Source organism: Pristiophorus japonicus, chromosome 5, assembly GCF_044704955.1.
Source record: "Pristiophorus japonicus isolate sPriJap1 chromosome 5, sPriJap1.hap1, whole genome shotgun sequence".
Classification (NCBI taxonomy): Eukaryota; Metazoa; Chordata; class Chondrichthyes; family Pristiophoridae; genus Pristiophorus; species Pristiophorus japonicus.
In genome coordinates this window covers 82,043,264-82,065,468 of record NC_091981.1, presented here as the reverse complement: position 1 = coordinate 82,065,468, position 22,205 = coordinate 82,043,264, and the positions used below count along the sequence as shown (strand labels likewise).

The following is a 22,205-nucleotide window of genomic DNA, read 5'->3' as shown; positions in this document are numbered from 1 at the left end:
AGACGGAACAGCATAAGAGTTTTAAGGACATTCGCTGGGCAAATATCCCAAATCTCCACCTGCGAAGGCTCTTCTCCTGGGGATGCATGCGATCTGTCAAAATTGCGTGCGATCTGTTGTGAATTTTGACAGATCACAAGTGTCGGGTTTAGGTGCATGCACTTTGCCTCTTCGGGCGCGTGCGCACATCGTACACACCCGGAGAGGCCGCAATTTACGGCGCATTAGTGTTTACAGTTCTGTCACTATTGGAAAGAATTTGAGATGAAGAATTAAGAGTACCCTATTGGCATAACTATATAGGGCCTGAAATTCTGGTCAGCGGCTTCTTTCGGACGTACGCCTCCGCCCCAGAATTTTTACGAAGTTACCTGGTGGTCCCGGAGGCGCCTGTGATTCCGGTGAGGTGGCCTTCTCTTCCCGCGCTTTGAAGCGTGCTCCCATCGAACACAGAAGGTGCAGCCACGTGTGACTGCATAACTGATTGGATACAGTATTCTCATTAATAGCAATGAGAACTATCTACAAGTTCTCATTGCTATTAATGAGAAAATAAAACACTAAACGCAACACAAAAATTAAACACATCTCACATAATTAAAATTAATTGAAATTAAAGTTAATAAATGCGTTAAGAAAAAAAATATATTTTTCCGATTTTTTTAAAAAAAAGTTTTGTAATTGGGGTTTAAAATAAACTTACCTTAGTGGGCAGGGTTTTAAAATTTTATTTTTATGTTTTTTGTGTTTTAAAACTCTTAACGCTGGTAAAAGTAGGCCAGGCGCAAGAGTTTTAAGGACATTCGCTGGGCAAAAGATGGGTAAATAGCGCAATCTTGCCCATGCGAATGTCCTTGCGGCCGAGATGCGTGCGATCTGTCAAAACAGAACTTGACAGATTGGAAAAGCTGGTTTTCGGCACATGCACATTGCGCGCCAAAAACCGTCTTTTGCGATGCCTTCCCGGATCCATCCAGAATTTCAAGCCCATAGTAGCTTGAGAAGGTCTTCATATATGGTATTTAGCATAGTAGTACAATACTAAATTTAAAAAAAATATATATATATATTCTGATTTGGGATTAGTAAATTGTGTTCATAGAGGCCCACAGTTTATTTATATTTAGTGATGCTCTTGACTTAAAGCAGTTTTCTGTAGTTACATCTAAATACTACGGTTTACATCACTGTGAATATATTAAAATATTGTTTTTTGGCCTGTTTATTTTGTGGAACTACTTCAAGCAGCAGTAATGTCTTCGGAACCCAAACGCTGTGAAAACCATCCCCTTCACATTTCAGGACAGTTTTTACAGCAACTGGAACAGAGACTATATGCACGAATTTGTGCAGTTTTATATCAAAAAAATTAAAATTCCTCTGTTTCTAGCCACTGTACTTTCCCAATGGAACATAGAAATGGGCGCAAGCCATTCAGTCCCTTGAGCCTATTCCACCATTCAATTAGATAATGGCTGTTCTGTATCTTAACTCCATTTACATGCCTTTGTTCCATATTCTTTAATACCCATGCAAAATAAAAATCTATCAATCTCAGTTTTGAAATTATCAATAGACTTAGCTTCAATGGCTTTTTGGGAAAGAGAGTTCAAGATTTCCACTATCCTTTGCATGAAGAAATGCTTCCTGACCCGTGAACGGCCTAGCTCTAATTTTAAGGTTATGCCCCCTTGTTCTGGACTTTCCCACTAGAAGAAATAGCTTCTCTCTATCTATCTTATCAAATCCTTTAATCATTTTCAACACCTCAGTTAGAGCATCCCTTAATCTTCTTATCATAATCATAGGCAGTCCCTCGAAATCGAGGAAGACTTGCATCCATTCCTAAAGTGAGTTCTTTGGTGGCTGAACAGTCCAACACGAGAGCCACAGACCCTGTCGCAAGTGGGACAGATATTCGTCGGGGGAAGGAGTGGCACTGATTTACCACACGCTCCTTCCGCGCTTGACCTCTTCACGCTTGCAGCATTGAGATTCGAGGAGCTCAACGTCCTCCCGGATGTACTTTCTCCACCTAGGGCAGTCTTCGGCCAGGGTCTCCCAGGTGTCAGTGGTGATGTCGCACTTCACCAGGGAGGCTTTGAGAGTATCCTTGTAACATTTCCACTGCCCACCTTTGGCTCGTTTGGCATGAAGGAGCTCCGCGTAGAGCAATTGCTTAGGGAGTCTCGTGTCTGGCATGCGAACTAAGTGGCCTGCCCAGCGAAGCTGATCGAGAGTGGTTAGTGCTTCAATGCTGGGGCTGTTAGCCTGGGCGAGGACACTGATGTTGGTGCATCTCTCCTCCCAGGAGATTTGCAGGATCTTGCAGAGACATCGTTAGGGATATATCTCCAGTGACTTGATGTGTCTTCTGTACATTATCCATGTCTCTGATCCATACAGGAGGGCGGGTATTACTACAGCCCTGTACTCCATGAGCTTGGTGGTAGGTTTGAGGGCCTGGTCTTCGAACACACTTTTCCTCAGACGGCCGAAGGCTGCACTGGCGCACTGGAGGCAATGTTGAATCTCCGCATCAATGTCTGCCTTTGTTGACTAAGCTCCCGAGGTATGGGAAGTGGTCCACGTTGTCGAGGGCCGCGCCGTGAATCTTGATGACTGGGGGGCGGTGCTGTGTGGCGAGGACAGGTTGGTGGAGGACCTTTGTCTTACGGATGTTAAGCATGAGGCCCATGCTTTCATATGCCTCGGTGAATACATCGACTATATTCTGGAGTTCAGCCTTAGAATGTGCGCAGACGCAGGCGTCATCCGCGTACTGCAGTTCAACGACAGGTTTGGGTGATCTTGGACCTGGCCTGGAGGCGGCGTAGGTTAAACAGCTTCCCACTGTATCTGTAGTTTAGTTCCATTCCAGCGGGGAGCTTGTCAACAGTGAGGTGGAGCATGGCAGCGTGGAAGATGGAGAAGAGGGTTGGAGCGATGACTCAACCCTGTTTGACTGGAAGTGGAATGGGTCTATAATGGATCTGCTGGTAAGGATCACGGCCTGCATGTCGTCGTGAAGCAGGCGAAAGATGTTGACAAACTTTTGGGGGCATCCAAAATGGAGGAGGACACTCCATAAGCCCTCACGGTTGACAGTGTCAAAGGCCTTTGTAAGATCGAAAAAGGCCATGTATAAGGGCTGGCGCTGCTCCCTACATTTTTCCTGCAGTTGTCGTGCTGCAAAGATCATGTCCGTTGGTCTCCATAGGGGACGAAATCCGCACTGTGACTCCGAGAGAGAAGACGGTTGAGGAGAACTCTAGCGACGACCTTCCCAGTGGTTATTAGCAGGGAGATTCCCCTGTAGTTGCCGCAGTCGGATTTGTTCCTCTTTTTAAAAACGGACACGATCACTGCATCTCTGAGATCTCCCAGCATGCTCTCCTCCCTCCAAGTGAGAGAGATGAGGTCGTGTATCCGCACCAGCAGCGCCTCTCCGCCATATTTTAGCTCCTCAGCAGGGATTCCATCCGCTCCCATAGCCTTGTTTTTAAGCTGTTTTACGGCTTTGCCTACCTCGTGCAGCGTTGGGGTTTCACTGAGGTGGTGGCGGGTTGCATGCTGCGGGATGGAGTTGAGAAACACTCGGGTCAAAGGCAGAGTCTCGATTGAGATGATCTTCAAAGTGCTCCTTCCAGCGGGCCCTGACAGCCTCGGTGTCCTTGATGAGTGTTTCCCCATTGGCCAGAAGTGGAGTGGGGCCTTGGGAGTTTGGACCGTTGGTGGCCTTGACTGCAATGAAGAATCGTCACGTGTCGTGGCTGTTGGCTAGTTGTTGTATCACCTGTGCTTTCTCCATCCACCATCTGTTCTTTGGGTCCCGGGTTTTTTGTTGGACCTCAGCCTTGAGCCGTCTGTAACATTGCTTTGTAACTCCCGAGTTGGGTTGCTGCTTGCGGCTCAGAAATGCTCTGCGCTTACGATCTATTAGATCTTGGATCTCCTGATCGTTTTCATCAAACCAGTCCTGGTGTTTTCTGGTTGAGTAACCAAATGTCTCTTCACAGGCACTGGTTATGGAGGCCTGGAGGGCAGACCAAGCGCAGTGGGCATTGAGCATGTCAGGATCAACAAGACATGCCAGAATGGCTGTGAGGTGCTGGCTGTATAGGGCTCACTTAGCTGGGTCTTTAAGTGCCCCGGTATTAACTTTTTTGCGGCACTACTTCTGCTGTCCTCTCTGCTTTGGGGCTATATTAATATTGATGACGGATCGGATTAGGCGATGGTCTATCCAGCAGTCGTCGGCTCCTGTCATGGCGCTGGTGATGCGCACATCCTTGCGATCCCTGGCTTGGACGATGACATAGTCCAGCAGGTGCCAGTGTTTGGAACGAGGGTGTTGCCACAATGCCTTGTACTTGTCCCTCTGCCGCAACAGGGTGTTAGCGATGAGGTGTTCATGTTCCAGTCATTTTGTCAGGAGTAGGGTGCCGTTGGAGTTGGATTTCCCTACCCCCTCGCTGCCAATCACGCCTCCCCAGAGGGCTGTGTCTTTGCCGACCCTGGCATTAAAATCACCTAGGAGGATCAATTTGTCGCCCGTGGGGACGCGGGAATCGAACACTTGTCTATGCAACCTGTCCTCATAATTTTACTCTTTTAGGTATCATTCTGGTGAATATGCGCTGCATCCCCTCCGAGGCCAATATAGCCTTCCTGAAGTGTAATGCCCAAAACTGAACGCAGTACTCCAGATGTGTTCTAACCAAAGCTTTATTCAACCGAAGCATAACTTTCCACCCCTTTGTATTCCAGCCCCCTTGAGATGAAGGCTTACATTCCATTAGCCTTTTTAATTACTTTTGCACAAATTGACCCCTAAATCTCTCTCCCTCCACAGTTCCTAGCTTCTCACCATTTAGAAAATGCTCGTATTTATCCATCTTAGGTTCAAAGTGGATGACCTTTCACGACCTCATGTTGAACTTCATCTGCCACAGTTTTGCCCACTCACTTAATTTATCAATGTCCTTTTGCAACTTTCTGCTCCCATCTACACTACTTACTATGCCATCTGACATGGTGTCATCAGCAAACCTCGATATACGGCTTTCTATTCCTACACAAGTTATTTATAAATATGGTGAAAAACTATGGAAGGACTTAGTCCATCAAGTGCAAAGCAGTTTTCTTTGCCTGCATGCGTAGGCTTAACCGCCTAACTTGCCTATGCACAGAAAACATAGCTGCCTTTAATTGCCAAGTGTTTGTTGCTTTTAGATGCAGTACTACATACAAAGGTGCTGCAGAAACCACCACGTCTTTCTGTGGTTGTCATAACCTCCAGCAACAGTCAATTATTTTACTGTGCTGCTGCTGTCGTTGGGGCTGTTGCCAGAAATAGCACACTAAGATAAACATACTGGGGGCTATTTTCCCCGCTGTAGCGCTGGTAATTTAGGCGCTAAAGAGCCTTTAGAGCAAGACACCATCTTGGTGCAGGATGATTACAGCTCTAGCAATTAAATTGACTCCTAACACTTACTAAAAGGGATGCGCGAAATTTTGCTGGCTATCGCTGCAATTAACGACCTCTCCTAACAGCGACCAGCTGAACAGGAGTAAACAGGAGGATTGTGAGCGCTACTTAGTCATGTTCAGCTTTCACTGTTCACTTGCTGATTGAGATCGACTGATTACTGCGGGAGACATTCTGGGACATTTGTCGAGACTTCGCCAACACACCATCAACATTTTTTCTGTAAATTTTATTTGAAGAATGAGAGGTGATCTTATTGAAACATAAGGGTAGATGCTGATATGATGTTTTCCTTCATGGGGGAATCTAGAACATTCCATTGTTTCAGAATAAGGGGTCACCCATTTAAGATGGAGATGAGGAGGAATTTCTTCTCTGAGGGTCGTGAATCTTTGGAATTCTTTACCCCAGAGAGCTGTGCAGGCTAAGTCATTGAATATATGGACAGATTCTTGGAACTATAGGGGAGTCAAGAGTTATGGGGAACAGGCAGGAAAGTGGAGTTTAGGCCAAGATCAGATCAGCCATGAATTTATTGAATGGAGGAGCAGGCTTGAGGGGCTGTATGGCCTACTCCTGCTCCTATTTTCTTATATTCTTATATTCACAGCCAGGACTGCAATGCTTGTGACAGTCAAGGTCACAGTAACACTTAAATTCTATGCTACTGGAACCTTCTAGGCTGCCACAGATGATATCAGTCACGTATTACAATCCTCTGTGCACTTCCACGTAAGGGAGGCTGCTCAGGCTCTATACGCTCTGAGGAATGACTATATATCATTCCCTATTGCCACAGAAGACCAGAGGCAGAGAACTCTCTGATTTGACAGGATTGCGGGATTACCCATGGTCCAGGAGCCATTGACTGCACACGTGGCCCTGCGAGCCCCTCATTTAAACTCGGGTGTTTAGAAACAGGAAGGGATTCCATTCCATCAACGTGCAGCTCGTGCGACCAGTGGCAGCGCATCATGCAGGGATCAGCCATGATGCTTTTATAATGAGACAGTCATCTATCCTACAAATGTTTGAGCCACAATGCAATGTGCATGGCTGGCTACTAGGTGACGAGGGATACCTTCTGATGGCATGGCTCATGATTCCTGAGAGAGCCTCAGACACCAGCTGAACACTCATACAATGAGAGCCACTCTGCCACCTGGAATATAATTGAGCAGACTATTGGAGTCCTCAAGCAGAGGTTTAGATGCCTTGACTCATCTGCAGGTGTCCTGCAGTACTTGGTCAAGAAGGTCTCCAGATTCGTGGTGACTTGCTGAATGCTCCACAATCTGGTGATCATGAGAGACCAGCCACTACCACCAGCAGTTGTGCCAGAGGGTCAAGCTCAGGTGCCACATGAAGAGTTTGAGGACCAGGGGGACCAGGGGGAGCATCAGAGGTTTCCAGGTAGGCGGCCCGCACCTGGGAGGGATGCTTGTTGAAGACCTCGTTTGAGAAGCATCCTCCACTACTATACTTTGAAGCATTGTTTCTACCTAACTTACTTTCCAGGACTGAGGATCCATCAAGAGTTCCACAATCTGCATTCAATCAGGAGGCAGACAAAAAGCAGGAAACTATAGACCAGCCAGCCTAACATCTGTCGTGGGGAAAATGCTGGAGTCCATTATTAAGGAAGCAGTAACGGGACATCTGGGAAAAGCATAATTTAATCAAGCAGAGTCAGCATGATTTTATGAAAGGGAAATCATGTTTGATAAATTTGCTGGATTTCTTTGAGGATGTAACGAGCAGGGTGGATAAGGGGGAACCAGTGGATGTGGTGTATTTGGATTTCCAGAAGGCATTCGATAAGGTGCCACATAAAAGGTTACTGCACAAGATAAAAGTTCACGGGGTTGGGGGTAATATATAAGCATGGCTAGAGGATTGGCTAACTAGCAGAAAACAGAGTGTCGGGATAAATGGGTCATTTTCCAGTTGGCAAACAGCGACGAGTGGGGTGTCACAGGGATCGGTGCTGTGTCCTCAACTATTTAAAATCTATATTAATGACTTGGATGAAGGGACTGAGTGTAATGTAGCCAAATTCGCTGATGATACAAAGATGGGTGGGAAAGAAAATTGTGAGGAGGACACACAAAATCTGCAAAGGGGTATAGACGGGCTAAGTGAGTGGGCAAAAATTTGACAGATGGAGTATAAGGTGGGAAAATGTGAGGTTATCCACTTTGGCAGAAAAAATAGAAAATCAAATTGCAATTTAAATGGAGAGAAATTGCAAAGTGGTGCTGTACAGAGGGACCTGACCTGGAGGTCCTTATGCATGAAACACAAAAAGTGAGTATGCAGGCAAATGGAATGTTGGCCTTTATTGCAAGGGGGATGGAGTATAAAAGCAGAGAAACAACGGTACAGGATATTGGTAAGGTCACACCTAGTTTTGGTCTCTGTATTTAAGGAAGGATATACTTGCTTTTGGAGGCTGTTCAGAGACGGTTCACTCGGTTGATTCCGGAGATGGGGTTGAGTTGTGAATGTCGGTTGGGCCTATACTCATTGTAGTTCAGAAGAATGAGAGGTGATCTTATCGAAACATATAAGATAATGAGGGGGCTCGACAAGGTGGATGCAGAAAGGATAGGGGAAACTAAAACTAGGGGCTCAATTTCCCCAAGCCTGTTTTCTGGCGTATTGCCAGAGTTATGCCCGTTTTACTAGGCTGGAAATGCGCCAGAAATAATTTGCCGAAGTTTCCCCGATGTATAATTCAAATTTGGCACCGCCTCGGGGGTAGAGACTGCTGTCTGCGCTGAAAATCAATGCCGCACCTTCTGCGCATGCGCGGAAAAAAAAGTTAGGTTTCTGAAATTGTTGCAATGGACGCGCATGCGCAGTACAGCTCCGAGTTGACAATCGACCATTTTTAAAAGAGCCAGTTGTGCCTGGGAGAAGGAGTGCTGTGTGAGAGCATTGGAAAAATCGCAGCTGCAGCAGTACTGGATGCAACGCGGTGCAAGGACCAATAATGTCTTACAGAAAGAAGTGGAGGCACAATTACTGTGATTAAGAACAGATGGCAGGAGCTGGACACCAGCAGAGGTCACATAAAAGTTCCACCCAAAGAAATGAAGAAATGTTGGAACCAAGTTGCAGAAGATTAATTGTGCAATGGTGACCACCATGAGATCTGGCGGCCAGTGTAAAAAGAAGTGGCAGGACCTTGGTCAAGTAATTAGTGTAAGTAATATTTTCATTTATTCAATGGAATTGCAATTGTAAATGTGACCATCTGTATGTCCCACCCAGCAGAAAGACACCCTCTTTTTAAAATGTTAGGCTTTCATCTTTGCAGAGGAAGGTGGCACACAAAAGGGAAAGAACTCAAACAAGAGGAGGCCCAGCAAATCTGCACCCACTGACACCCTTGGAAGAGAGGGTCACTGCTTTGATGGGTCCTGCCTGGAGAAAAGCAATCACCACTGCACAAGCTGGGCCCACACGAAAGGGAAAGGGTAAGTCCTGCAAATTCATCGTGGTCCTTCAAATCACTCTGCTGCTTGGCCTGCAATGTGTGAGCCTATTCATGCCACCCACCCTGACCCCCTCCTCTGCTGCTAATCATTTGTCTCTGTTCTGTTACATTTTGCAGCACCTGAGGCCAACCCTGATGATGTTGCGGGTCCCAGTGATGGGGTGCAGCGAGGCACACCCATGGGGAGGAGGGGAAGGAGAGCTCAACCGCGCTCCCCTGAGGTGCAGGATTGAACAGATGTGGTTCAGATGATGTCATTGAGTGTGGAGAGCATTGACCTTACCCGATCACTCCTGGATGCCATCAGTGGGGTGAGTGATGAGGTAGCGGGACTGTTGGGAGAAGTAACAGCAATGACACAAGAAATGGGAACAATATCTGGGACCATCAGTGAAGGAATAGTGGCCATGAGGGAGGGAATGTCAGAGGTAGTGCAAACCACGTCACAGACCATGAAGGGAATGTTGCAGGTCGTTGAGATATTGTCAGGGCGCATGAGGGACGACATGTTGGAGTTAGCTGCTGCAATAAAGGAATATGCCCCGATCCCGTGCCCGTTGACAGAATCAACTGATCAACTGTTACTCCCACTCCAATCCCCACACCAGCCTCTGAAGTGCCCAAAGCCGGGCCCTCCAACTTGCCGCTGACATTCCCCCCCGCCCCCACCCCTCAACAGTTGTGCAGAACCCGAGATGTTAGAAAGAATAAGCTTGGTATCAAGCCCAGAAACACTGCGCCACCGGGGTGGCGGAAAGTCCAAGACCAAGTCTTAGACTAAGGTAGAGGAGAGATGGGTGTGTGCGGCCTTTCTTTGCTGCTGTTGTTTATGTTGTTACTTGTTGTAACTGTTCTCAAATTAAATGTTTTTTGTAAGTTATGTAAATTTACAAGTTTAAAAGTTTGTAAGTGATTTTTTTTGTGATCTTAAAGAGTGATCTTAAATAAAATTATTCTTGTATCAAACTTTACTTTTAAGTTAAGTACAAAAGAACTGTTTGTTAAACTTTTGAATAAAATATATTTTACATTAAAACTGACTCATGTTCCATTAACAACACAATATTACAGAACAGCTCCAAACAGTAAACATGGGCCATGTGGAATAGTTGTCGCTGAGCCCTTGGGCATCAGTAAAGCGTTCACGGATGAGCTGCTAGCGCAAGGCTCGAGCAATCCCGTCCTCCTGCTCGTCATCTGCATCTTCCACATCATTATCATCAGCCACTCTCACCGCAAGTGGATCTTCCACTACCAGGTGCTGCTGCCTCATGATGGCTAAGTTATGCAGCACATAACATTGAACTGACCGACAATCTCAGGGGGGGTACAGCAAGTAGCCTCCGGAATGGTCCAGGCATCGGAAACGCTGCTTCAAGATGCCAATGGTCCTCTCAATGATGCTGCGCATCGCAATGTGCGACATGTTGTATTCACGGTCAACTTCCATCCGGGTTACACGTAGGGGTGTCATGAGCCAGGTGGCGAGGCCGTACCCTTTGTCTCCCAGTAGCCAGCTCTGCCCTTCTGGCTGCTGCTGAAACATGTCAGATATAACGCTCTCGCGTAGGATGAACGCATCATGGGTGCTCCCAGGGTATCTTACATTGACTGACATGATATGATGCATGTTGTCACACACGAGCTGTACAGTAATGGAGTGGAAACCTTTTCTGTTCCTGTATATCTCAGAATCCCCTAAAGGTGCTCGCAAGGCGATGTTGGTACAATCCTATGCAGCCCTGTACCTTTGGGAAGCCAGCAATCCTGGAGAGCCCACAGCCCTGTCATGGATTGCTTGGGCGGTCATGGGGAACTTTATGAAGTAATTCCTCTGCGCATACAGTGCAGCCATCACCTGGCAAATGCAGACATGTGTTGCATGTTGCGAGATGGCGTGCACATTCCCAGTTGTAGCTTGAAACGAACCGGAGGCATGGAATGAAAGTGCAGCTGTAACCTTCACTTCAACTGACAAAGCAGTTCTCCTGATGCTTCTAGGTTGCAGGTCTGGTTGATCAACTCTCAAATCTCAGTTACAACTTCTTTGCGGAAACGCAGCCTTCTGACACAGTCTGCATCACTCGGGTGGAGGTACGAACGCATGTGGTGGGTAAGGCCTCCTGCCCAGCACCCTACGGGCTCTGATGTTCCTGATGCGATGACGCCGAATCAATTGTCTCTTACGCAGCACCATGATGCAGAAGGCTCGCACAAAGTATTGTCAGTATTGCCCCCGTACTTAAATTTAACCTTTGAAAGAAGCTCAAAACTGCAGGAAAGCAGGCAGGACAGGTTTGCAGTTCTCTCTCGCCACCAAAGTCTGCATGGATGGACCACACCCAAGATCTTGTGACTTCTCCTCTCTTTTCTCCCCACCCCCCACCCACCCCCCCCCTAAACTAATTGCAGTCTTGTGACTTCTCCCCATCTCTCTCTTTGTCCCACCCCTCCAACCCCCACTCATTGCAGTCTTCAGAAGCCTTCTGATCAGCACCTCGCTCCCTGGCCTCGTGCAGAAGGCTTCCGATCGGTATCTTGCTCCCCAGGCTCAAAGCCTTCCGATTGGCACCTCGCGCTCTCTCTCTCTCTCTCTTTCTCCCCGCCCCTGCCCTTGCCCCACATGGCTTGTTTTCTACCCAAGCCCCTGTGTCCGGGTGCGAGGCTGATTCATAAGCTATGACCCTCCAGCCCTGCTTCAAGACGTTCGGTGGTGGCATGTGAATGAGTATAAAAAAAAAGAGAGAACTTATGAAATCCAACAAATTTACATTTACTACGTTCACAGGTTTAAAAAAAAGTTGAACATTATTATTGATTTTGACCGTGTTGACTCCCTCCAAAATCTTCGATTTAAAAACAATGGCATCTTTCAGTGCTGATTTGTCAATGTGCGCTGGTTTTCTTAAGTGTAAGGAGGTTTTTCGGGAGTGGCCAGATACGCTGACCTAGGAGGAAAAATGTTGGCCAAACTGCGAAAAAAATGTAAAAACGGCGCAGACATGAGGGAATGTTTTTTTAAAAAAAAAAGGCCTAGAAAAATTATAACTAAGTCAGTTACGCTGGCGCAGATCACGGGGAAACGGGGGGGTGGGGGGGATAAATACGGCGCAAAAAATTGCGCACCAAAAAAAAACTGCGCAAATGACCGGGTAAAATTGAGTCCTAGGGGACATAGTCTCAGAATAAGGGGCCGCCAATTTAAAACTGAGATAAGGAGGAATTTCTTCTCTGGGGATTGTAAATCTATGGAATTCTCTGCCCCACAGAGCTGTAGAGGTTGGGTCATTGAATATATTTACGACGGAGATAAACAGATTTTTTGAGTGATAAGGGAATAAAGGGGTTATGGGGAGCGGGCGAGGAAGTGGAACTGAGTCCATGATCAGATCAGCCATGATCTTATTGAATGGTGGAGCAGGCTCGATGGGCCAAATCGCATAATCCTGCTCCTATTTCTTATGTTCTTAATCGTTTTGAGCCTTTCCTCGTGAAGAACACAATTAAGACAACCACTGATTCCACCTTTACCCAATTACCATAATCAGTCTTTATCTATACCAAAACAAACATTAGAACAAACAACAGCATTTACAAATATTACACTATTCACCCTGGTACTTATCAATGTTCCCTCTAATTTTTTGGGGGCCGGGCAACTTGAAGGGAACATTGGTGCTTAACCTTTGGCTACCTATAAGTGCTCTTACGTACTCTGGTGCTTCTCAAGTGCATCCAGAGTACAGCAGCACATGAGGTGGATGGCTGCTGAGAATCAGAGCTGGGCAGTTCAGATGTCCTCCTGCAAATCTCTCGAGAGGCTGTGAGCCACAATGGCCCGCCTCAGATTGTACCATCTCAGCATGGGCTTGAGCAGTCTGGACCACCTGGCTGACGGGTAACTGCAGGGGCAGTGGTGGAAGAGGGAGCATGAATGCAGACCGTGTCTGTCCAATTTCCTACACTTCTGCTCTTACCCCTTACCCTCCCTCCCAGAACCACATTAGGGTTCCCCTTGTCCTCACCTTTCACCGCACCAGCCTCCACATTCAACGGATCATCATCCTCCATTCCCCCCCCCGTCGAAATCTCGACCTCCGAAAAGAATGACTCCGACACTTACAGCTCCGGCAGAAGTTTCTAAAAATTCGCTTGCTAGCAAGGGGCAGGTTACACTCAGTCAAGGGCTAAGTGAACACCTCCGCAATGGTACAGTTTCACAAGATATTTATACAGTAAAACCCAAGTTATGGCCTCTCCCTGTGTATTGCTCTGTCTCACAGTCAGTGAATACAGATAGAGTTAATTACTATATCCTGGTCCTGACATGGTTTACTGATATTTCCTTTTGTCAGGGTTATCAGTTGGCCAGCCGGCCATTACTCCATGAGAATGAGGTAATGGGCTATCACCTGTCTTGTATTGCGTCAGAATTGTTCAATTTCCTGGTCAGTTTATCTGTTTGCATCAAATGGATGAGGTCTCTACAAGAGATAATGGCTGGTGGTTTGAGTCTAGAAGATAAGAGTGGGGTGACATGGAACTCCTGTCGTGTAGACAATAGGAAAGCACCATGGGGGGGGGGGGGGGATACTTGTCTCAGCATGACTTGTCTCCTAGCTGTCTGATGGCCATCAGCCATCTCAAACCAGGTTTAGCTGTTTATGCAAGCTGACTGCTAAAATGCAGAAAGTTCTGGAAGGGCCAGGACTCCATTTTGTTATATATATATTGCAAAGGGCACACAAATACAGTATGGTATCAGCTTAGATAAAAATAAATTTCCACATTCCCCCATTTTGTCCTTCACAAGGACAACTCAATCCATTCTGATCTTGTACAGTCTCTCCATTTCCATTTCCACACAAGAGCCTTCAGCAGTTGTTGCTACCATAACTCTAGCCGTGGTCTCGGTAGGTAACATCGTTTCTCCCACCCTGGCACAGCAACACTTAACGACGACAAATAATAGATACAGGGCGAAGGCTATCAGCAGGAATATGATCAAACCCTGTCCCACAGGTTTCCCTAGGGATCCCAACCATCCCGATGCCCAACCCCACAAGGTGATACCGTCCTGGCCAACTGTCTGTTTATACTCTATTACCTTTTTCCTGATGTTTTCAGCTAGACTGCCGATATCTTCTGATTTATCTGGGATATACGTACAGCATTCTTCACCTATTAATGCGCATGTCCCTCCCTCCTTGGCTAGGAGATAATCTATGGCCATACGATTTTGGAGAGCCACTGTTCGAATAGCTACCATTTCGTCATTTATCCCTTCAAAGGCTTGGGAAGTTGCGTTGGCTACTGATTTGACTAAGTTAGCCAGTTCCTGTAACTGCCATTCGGTCGATGCTATTCCATAGGGTGGCACCATTACCTTGAATATTCCGTTTAGCCACGTCAAATCCCGTTTAAATCTGTGACTTCCATAGGCCTCCCTTAGAGTCTTTATTGATCTGATAAAGGGTACCACATATCCTAAGTACAAGACCCTGTCCAGTTGGCTGGTAACCATGGGTAGGCTTTATGGCCACAAATAAAATCGGTGCAATTATAGGACGTCAGCTCCTGGTCCTTTCGCACTATCCCTACTCGAGTGGTCTCACCTTCCCATCCTTTACCTGGAGCTTTGTTATGGATCGTTGTCCAGCCAACGGTTGCTATCTTTCTCTCAGTGGGATTAGTTGTGGCTTGCTATTTAGTCATTTGGGAACACTTGCTGCGTCCCATTTCTGGTCCTTTAGTCTCATTACTCACTAGGCATATTATACCTTCAGGATTTCCTATTCTGGGAGTAATGCTTAGGAAGGGAGGCTGATGGTTATTATCATAATTGGGCTAGTACCATCCCTGGAAGGCTGTAAGTTTATACCCTGCCGACCTCCATTCTGTTTGCTCCTTCGTTTCTGGCCCCTTAGTTAGGTTTGTCCTATTTTGCACTGTCAACCATTCTACCATTTCTGATTCGTTAAAGGGGACAGATCTCAGGGGAATACCCCTTTGGAGTGGACAGGCACATGGGAACATATCCAACAACTTGACAAGTTTCTTTCGTGAACATACCTATGACTCAGCGCCATAAATACGTTTACGTGCAATTCCCTTCGGTGGCGGGTCTGTACCCCTGGTGTAATCAATAATGCGAAGTAAAACCCTGTCAAGCCCAGCACCATCAGTCCCCATAGTCCATACAGTTCCTTATTCAGTCTTCCTTTTACTGTTCCTCTGATTCCTTCTTCCCTTTCTCCTGGTCGGGTGCCCATTTGCAATGGGATGCGTGAATCCATGTTGGTCTTTCCTTTACCTTGATTGCAGTATTGGTCGCCAGCAAGACCTGGTATGGTCCTTCGAATCTTGGCTGTAGACTGCTTTTTCTTTTAAAAATCTTGATGTAAACGAATTCCCCTGGCTCCAGGTTATGACACTTCCCTTCCGCTGGCTTGACTTGGGCTTCCTTTACCTGTGAATGAAAGCTGGAGTCTGTAGATATTAACTGTGTGTCCTTCAGCCAGAATACAGGCTCGAGTTAACGCAAACAATTCGGCTTGTTGGGCTGAAAAGGAGTCTGGAAGAGAGGCTGTTTCGACAACATTAAACTGAGTTACAGTTGCATAAGCCGCTCTAGGTTGGCCCCTATCATTTCGTAGGGCTGATCCGTCAACATAGTACACTAGATCAGGGTTACAAATTGGTACATCTGTTAGATTGATATGTGGTTTAGTCACTAATTCGGTTACCATTTCACATGAATGGGGTTCGCCGTCTTCTTCCGTGGGGAGTAGAGTGGCTGGATTTAAGGTAGTGCATCTTTTGATAAAGTTCGGATTTGATAACAGTTCGACTTCATATTTAGTGGTTCTTGCAGAGGTTAGGTGTTAGGTGGCACATTTAGTAAGTAAAAAAATCTCGACAGAGTGTGGGATATACAAAATGGTCTGATGATTTAGAGTTATTGTCTGAGCCTGTTGCATAGCATAATAAGCTGCTGCCAACGAAGGAAGACATCCTGGTAGTCCGCGTGCCACGGGGTCTAGTTGGGTACTGAAATACGCTACCGGTCGCTGCCTGTCCCCATGTAACTGAGTCAAAACAGATTGTGCAAAACCCGATTTTGTGGTGCACAAATAAGTTGAATAGCTTAGTGTAATCTGGTAATCCCAAGGCTGGTGCTGAAGTGAGGGGCTGCTTAAGACTCTGGAAAGCATTCCGGGATACTTCATTCCAAATCCTTCTTTAAGCATTGTGAGAATATAGTAGATTCATTCACAGCTCGTAGGTCTTGGACAAACCTCCATTTGTGTGGGCTTCTGAACTGGATGAATCTGTGTGTTACACGGACTTCTCATTTATGCTTATAGTGATTCACAGATCACAGAATGTAAAGTACTTGTTTTCTAATCTTATTAAAAGGCTTCCAAACCCAAGATTTTTCCAATACACCCAAAATGTTGATCAAGGAGATCACCTGAAATATCTCAAAATCCCAATTCAAATATTGTACTGCCACTCTTTATCTAAAAAAAATCCTCTTACTGAGCTAGAAGCTTTTGTACCAAGATTTTACACCAAGGACAATGAGAATGTACTCCCCCAGCCTGCACCTCGAGAGACCCACAAAGGCTTTTTTTAAAAAAAGGCATTACAACTTTTAACCACCGGGACCATGTCTCAACAAACCTATCCTTTGTGCATTTCCTAGCTCCGTAACCTCTCATCCGAATAAATCCACACCTGCGCTTCTAACTTAAAATGTCTTAAACTTCCCTATGAAGGGTTAAAAAACTTCACTTTGTTTGAAAAAGTGGGTGGAGCTAAAACAAACAGGCAGCTCCACAACCTTTCCAAACAGGTTTCCAGACACAAGGAAAAAAACACAGAAGCACTCTCATTCAAAGACAAGACATTCACAAAAGTGTCTCTCCATTCAATAAAGCTTTTTTTTAGCTTTATTTTTTTTTTTGAATCCATAAGTCACTTTCAGGTTCTCTTTTTTTTTAAATTTTACATTTGATTTACTTCCTCTGTTAATTTTACATGGGCTTGAAGAATCGGAACCCAGGCCTTTTCTATTACTTTCATTTTTTTTTCTCTTCTACCTGGATCTCTGTTTATAAGACACTCCTCTAGACATGTTGTTCTCTCTAAATTAAATTAACCATCGGGTGGAAATGGCCTGTTTTCACCCTTAGTCCACTTTACCGTTTTTGTTTCTTTGGTCAATTGAAGACTGACCACAATTCTGGAGCATGACATAGGCTGGTGTGCCTTTTGTGGTGTTTTAATCACAGTTTCTGATCTCACAATCCTTTCGGCCAACCGAGTTCTCTACGCCCACTTCTCCTGGCCGTTACGTGGCCTGAAAAGGCTCTTAATTCGGGCTCAGTCTGGGTGTGTGAGATATGTTGGCACGAACCAACCGCAGTTGATCAATCAGTTACTGTTTCTTTTCTTAATCAATCCTTGTGTTTTTTTTTTTCCCCGAATCACAATTTTCCCTAGTGACTCTTCCCGTTTCTCTAATGGCAATCTCTCACAAAGGTATTGCACACAACAGTATAACAAGGACAACAAACAATATTCTCAGTCTGCGTTGTACGCCACTACAGACCGCGTCCTTAACTTATCCTAATAAAAACCTGCTAAAACTTATGGTTCCATACCCAAACTCTTATCACATAAGAACCTTTGATCGATTGCGCTTTCTTTTTTTTTTCTCTACTCTTATCACATAAGAACCCCTTCCGAATTAAAAACAATAAAAATCTTATCACATAAGAACCAGGAACCCTTTTCGATCGACTAACGCTCCCTTACCTACTGAAACCTTCCCCGAGCTGTTTCGCGATTTTTCCAGAACCTGTTCTCTTCTGCTGGCGAGCTGAGAAAGAAATGGTTATAAAAAATACCTTTAGCTTTTAAATGTCGAGTCTTGTAAATTGCAGTATCTCCCCTGTGGACAACAGATTACATATGCGATTCAACAGTGAAGAAACCTCTTGTGAGCAAAAGGCTCACCTTGTTTGGCCACTGAAGCCTTTCACTGGAGAGGCACTATGCCTGTATCCAGAGAGTATGCATCTCGGTGGAACCTCCAAGAAGTAACTGTCGAAATCTCGACCTCCGACACTTACAGCTCCGGCAGAAGTTTCTAAAAATTCGCTTGCTAGCAAGGGGCAGGTTACACTCAGTCAAGGGCTAAGTGAACACCTCCGCAATGGTACAGTTTCACAAGATATTTATACAGTAAAACCCAAGTTATGGCCTCTCCCTGTGCATTGCTCTGTCTCACAGTCAGTGAATACAGATAGAGTTAATTACTATATCCTGGTCCTGACATGGTTTACTGATATTTCCTTTTGTCAGGGTTATCAGTTGGCCAGCCGGCCATTACTCCATGAGAATGAGGTAATGGGCTATCACCTGTCTTGTATTGCGTCAGGATTGTTCAATTTCCTGGTCAGTTTATCTGTTTGCATCAAATGGATGAGGTCTCTACAAGAGATAATGGCTGGTGGTTTGAGTCTAGAAGATAAGGGTGGGGTGACATGGAACTCCTGTCGTGTAGACAATAGGAGAGCACCATGGGGAGGGTACTTGTCTCAGCATGACTTGTCTCCTAGCTGTCTGATGGTCATCAGCCATCTCAAACCAGGTTTAGCTGTTTATGCAAGCTAACTGCTAAAATGCAGAAAGTTCTGGAAGGGCCAGGACTCCATTTTGTTATATATATATTGCAAAGAGCACACAAATACCGTATGGTATCAGCTTAGATAAAAATACATTTCCACCCCCCCCCCCCCCTCCTGTATGATGCCAGCATCATTTCAGCATTCTGAATGGACCATTACCTCCGTGACATCCTGGTTCATTATTCCATCACCTCCAACACTCCCTCCCCTTCCCACGGCACCTTCCAATGCAAGTGCAAAAGATGCAACGCCTGCCTTTTTACCTCCTTCCTTCCCACTGTCCAGGACCCCAAACACTGCTTCCAGGTGAAAGTGATTTACTTGTTGTACTTTCAATTTAGCATACTGTATTCGCTGCTCACGATGCGGTGGTCTGTCTCTACATTGGGAACACCAAAAATAGATTGGTGTTCCCAATGTAGAACACCTCAGTTAAGTCTGCAAGCGTGACCTGAGCTTCCGGTCACTTGTCACTTTAATTCTCTGCTCCCACTCTGACTTTTGTGTCCTCGGCCACCTGCATTGTTCGAATGAAGCTCAACGGAAGCTATAGGAACAGCATCTCATCTTTCGATTAGGCACTTTACAGCCTTCCGGACTCAACATTGAGTTCAACAATTTCAGATCATAACCACTGCTCCCATTTTTGCAGATAGCAGTTGCTGGTAATGATTCTACTTTTGGTATTTTCAGCTTGACCTATCTTTTGTTTTATTGTCCCGTTACCATTCCCTTTTGCCTTGCACCATCAATCCTTTTGTTACTCCTACCCCTTCCACCCGATACAGACCTTCCCTTTTTTCTTTCCTCTCCCCACCTCCACTTCCCTGCCCCTCTACTTGCTTAAAACTTGTTACATCGCTAACTTTTTTCCAGTTCTAATAAAAGGTCATCAACCTGAAACATTAACCCTGTTTCTCTCCCCACAAGCTGTTTGACCTGCTATGTATTTCCAGCATTTTCTGTTTTTATTTCGTATTTGCAGCATTTGCAGTATTGGTATGTGACCTGGCCACCTGACAAGATGGCACCTATGTGATGTCCCTTCAACCTGGCTGCCTACTGGTGCTCAATGCGTCCTACTGTGATGATTCCATTCTACCGTAGCCTCAAAGTTACACAGTGTGTGACGGTCTCTGAGTGGTTCCTACGACAGTGATAGTGATTGATGCAGTGCTTTATTCCTCGCTCTCCTCTCTCTGTGGTTGGGGGGGGTGGGGGGGTGTCGAGGTGGCTCTTTCGCTCCCAATTCCTCCCAAGGGGCAAGCTGATCTTGTTCCTGGGAGGCTGCAATGATAAAGCTGGAAGGGTTAGGCTGCAGCATGTGTGGCCACTATAGGAGTATGTGTGTGATCAGACCATAGAGAGCTTGTGAGTGAGGATAGGTTTAGGGATCAGGAATAGTTGTGGATATGTAAGGAAACTGGAGTGGCCACATACCTCTTGGCGATATGTCTTCTGCTCTGCCTGTGGCTATGGTGTTTGCCCAATCACCACCAGCACTGCCTCCTCAAGGGGAGTGATATGGAGTTGTGCTTTCCTTCCGCAGTCAAGTCCTACTGGCGCATGTTATGTGCTATCTTATCCTGGAAGACAAAGATTGGTGATTGTGAATGAGTGTATTGGCACGTATATTTGTGTGAGATGACTCACATGTTTGAAGAGCTGTGAGACGTGTCTGAGGAGTGAGTAGTGCACATGAAGGATGCAAATAGTGTGGGATGTGTGAATGTTAGATGCTAGTGTATAGTTAGATGGTGGATGAAGTATGTTAAGTCTGTAATGCTGGTAGTGGAGCAGTTATTGAGAAGTGTGTTTGTGAGATGGGATCTTGCCTTGACCGCTCGTGTTAAATCATTAATGTTTTGTGGCAGTTGAGCAGTATCCTGGGGGAAGTACTCCAGGCTGTGACCTCTGCAGTAATCCCCTCCCACATCTGCCACAGTAATTGCCTCTGTGACCTCCTTCCTCTCCCCCCGCACCCCCCCCCCCCCCCCTTGCCCTTGCCCTTGCCGCGAGTACAAGATGTTGGACTGTTTCTTCTTTTTTGTTTTGTTACTTTAAAACGTCAGATTACACACACTCCGTTGTAGTAATGTAGTTTCAGGTCTTCGTTGAAACCTCATACTTTCCACAACCAGTATGAGTGCACTAAACTTTTCGAACTAACCAAAAGCAGTATGAGAACTCAGGTCTTTTCATACTACACCATTCCAGTATGAGCGAGCTGCTGTTGAGACATCACACTATCCGATTCCAGTGTGAGCAGCTGAACAATGTTCCCTTACATTTCTTGTACAAATTTTTACCTTTGATCACTACATTCCATGCATGCTATCAATATATCATGGTACCTTCAAAGATACATATAAAGGCCAACAGAATAACAACATAAACTAAACAACCAGGCACTCAACTCTTCTAATTGTTTTATTGCTGCAATAAAACCCTTCCCATCTATTTCATTACTACAAACAGAGAGATCAAGTTGACACATCAGATATGGCTGAATGATGCTTACACATTCTACTATTTTGAAGATATCCTTTGCTTTGAAATCCTTTTACAACCCATGCTCAGCAGAAAGCTGTTTTAAACTCATCATGTGCTTGTCTCACAGACTGCATAAAAAGAATAGCGAAGTTCAAGGGAATGGTAGCATAATGGTTATGTTAATGGACTAGTAATCCAGAGGCCTAGATTAGTGGTCTGAAGACATGTTCAAATAACACAAGTATATACGAAATAGGAGCAGGAGTAGGCCATATGGCCCCTCGAGACTGCTCTGCCATTTAATACAATCATGGCTGATCCGATCATGGACTCAGGTCCACTACCCTGCCCGCTCCCCATAACCCCTTATTCCTTTATCGGTTAAGAAACTGTCTATCCCTGTCTTAAATTTATTCAATGACCCAGCTTCTACAGCCCTCTGAAGCAGCAAATTCCACAGATTTGCAACCCTCAGAAGAAATTCCTCCTCATCTCAGTTTTAAATGGGTGGCCCCTTATTCTAAGATTTTTCCCCCTAGTTCTAGTCTCCCCTATTAGTGGAAACATCCTTTCTGCATCCACCTTGTCAAGCCCTTTCATAATCTTATACATTTCGATAAGATCACCTCTCATTCTTCTGAATTCCAATGAGTAGAGGCCCAACCTACTCAACCTTTCCTCATAAGTCAATTCCCTCATCTCTGGAATCAACCAAGTGAACCTTCTCTGAACTTGCCTCCAAAGTAAGTATATCCTTTCTTAAATATGGAAGCCAAAACTGCATGCAGTTTTCCAGGTGTGGCCTCACCAATATATAACTGTAGCAAGACTTCCTTGCTTTTATACTCCATCCCCTTTGCAATAAAGGCCAAGATTCCATTGGCCTTCCTGATCACTTGCTGTACCTGCATGCTAACCTTTCTGTGCTTAATGCACAAGTACCCCAAGGTCCCGCTGTACTGTAGCACTTTGCAATTTTTCTCCATTTAAATAATAACTTGCTTTGATTTTTTTTCTT

General features: G+C 45.5%; 1 protein-coding gene across 3 annotated transcripts in view; it reads left to right on the top strand.

Moving 5' to 3' along the window:
* LOC139264387 (lysophosphatidylcholine acyltransferase 1-like) overlaps positions 1–22,205 on the top strand; it is a 312,596-nt gene that overhangs the window by 172,439 nt on the left and 117,952 nt on the right. The window lies entirely within an intron of this gene.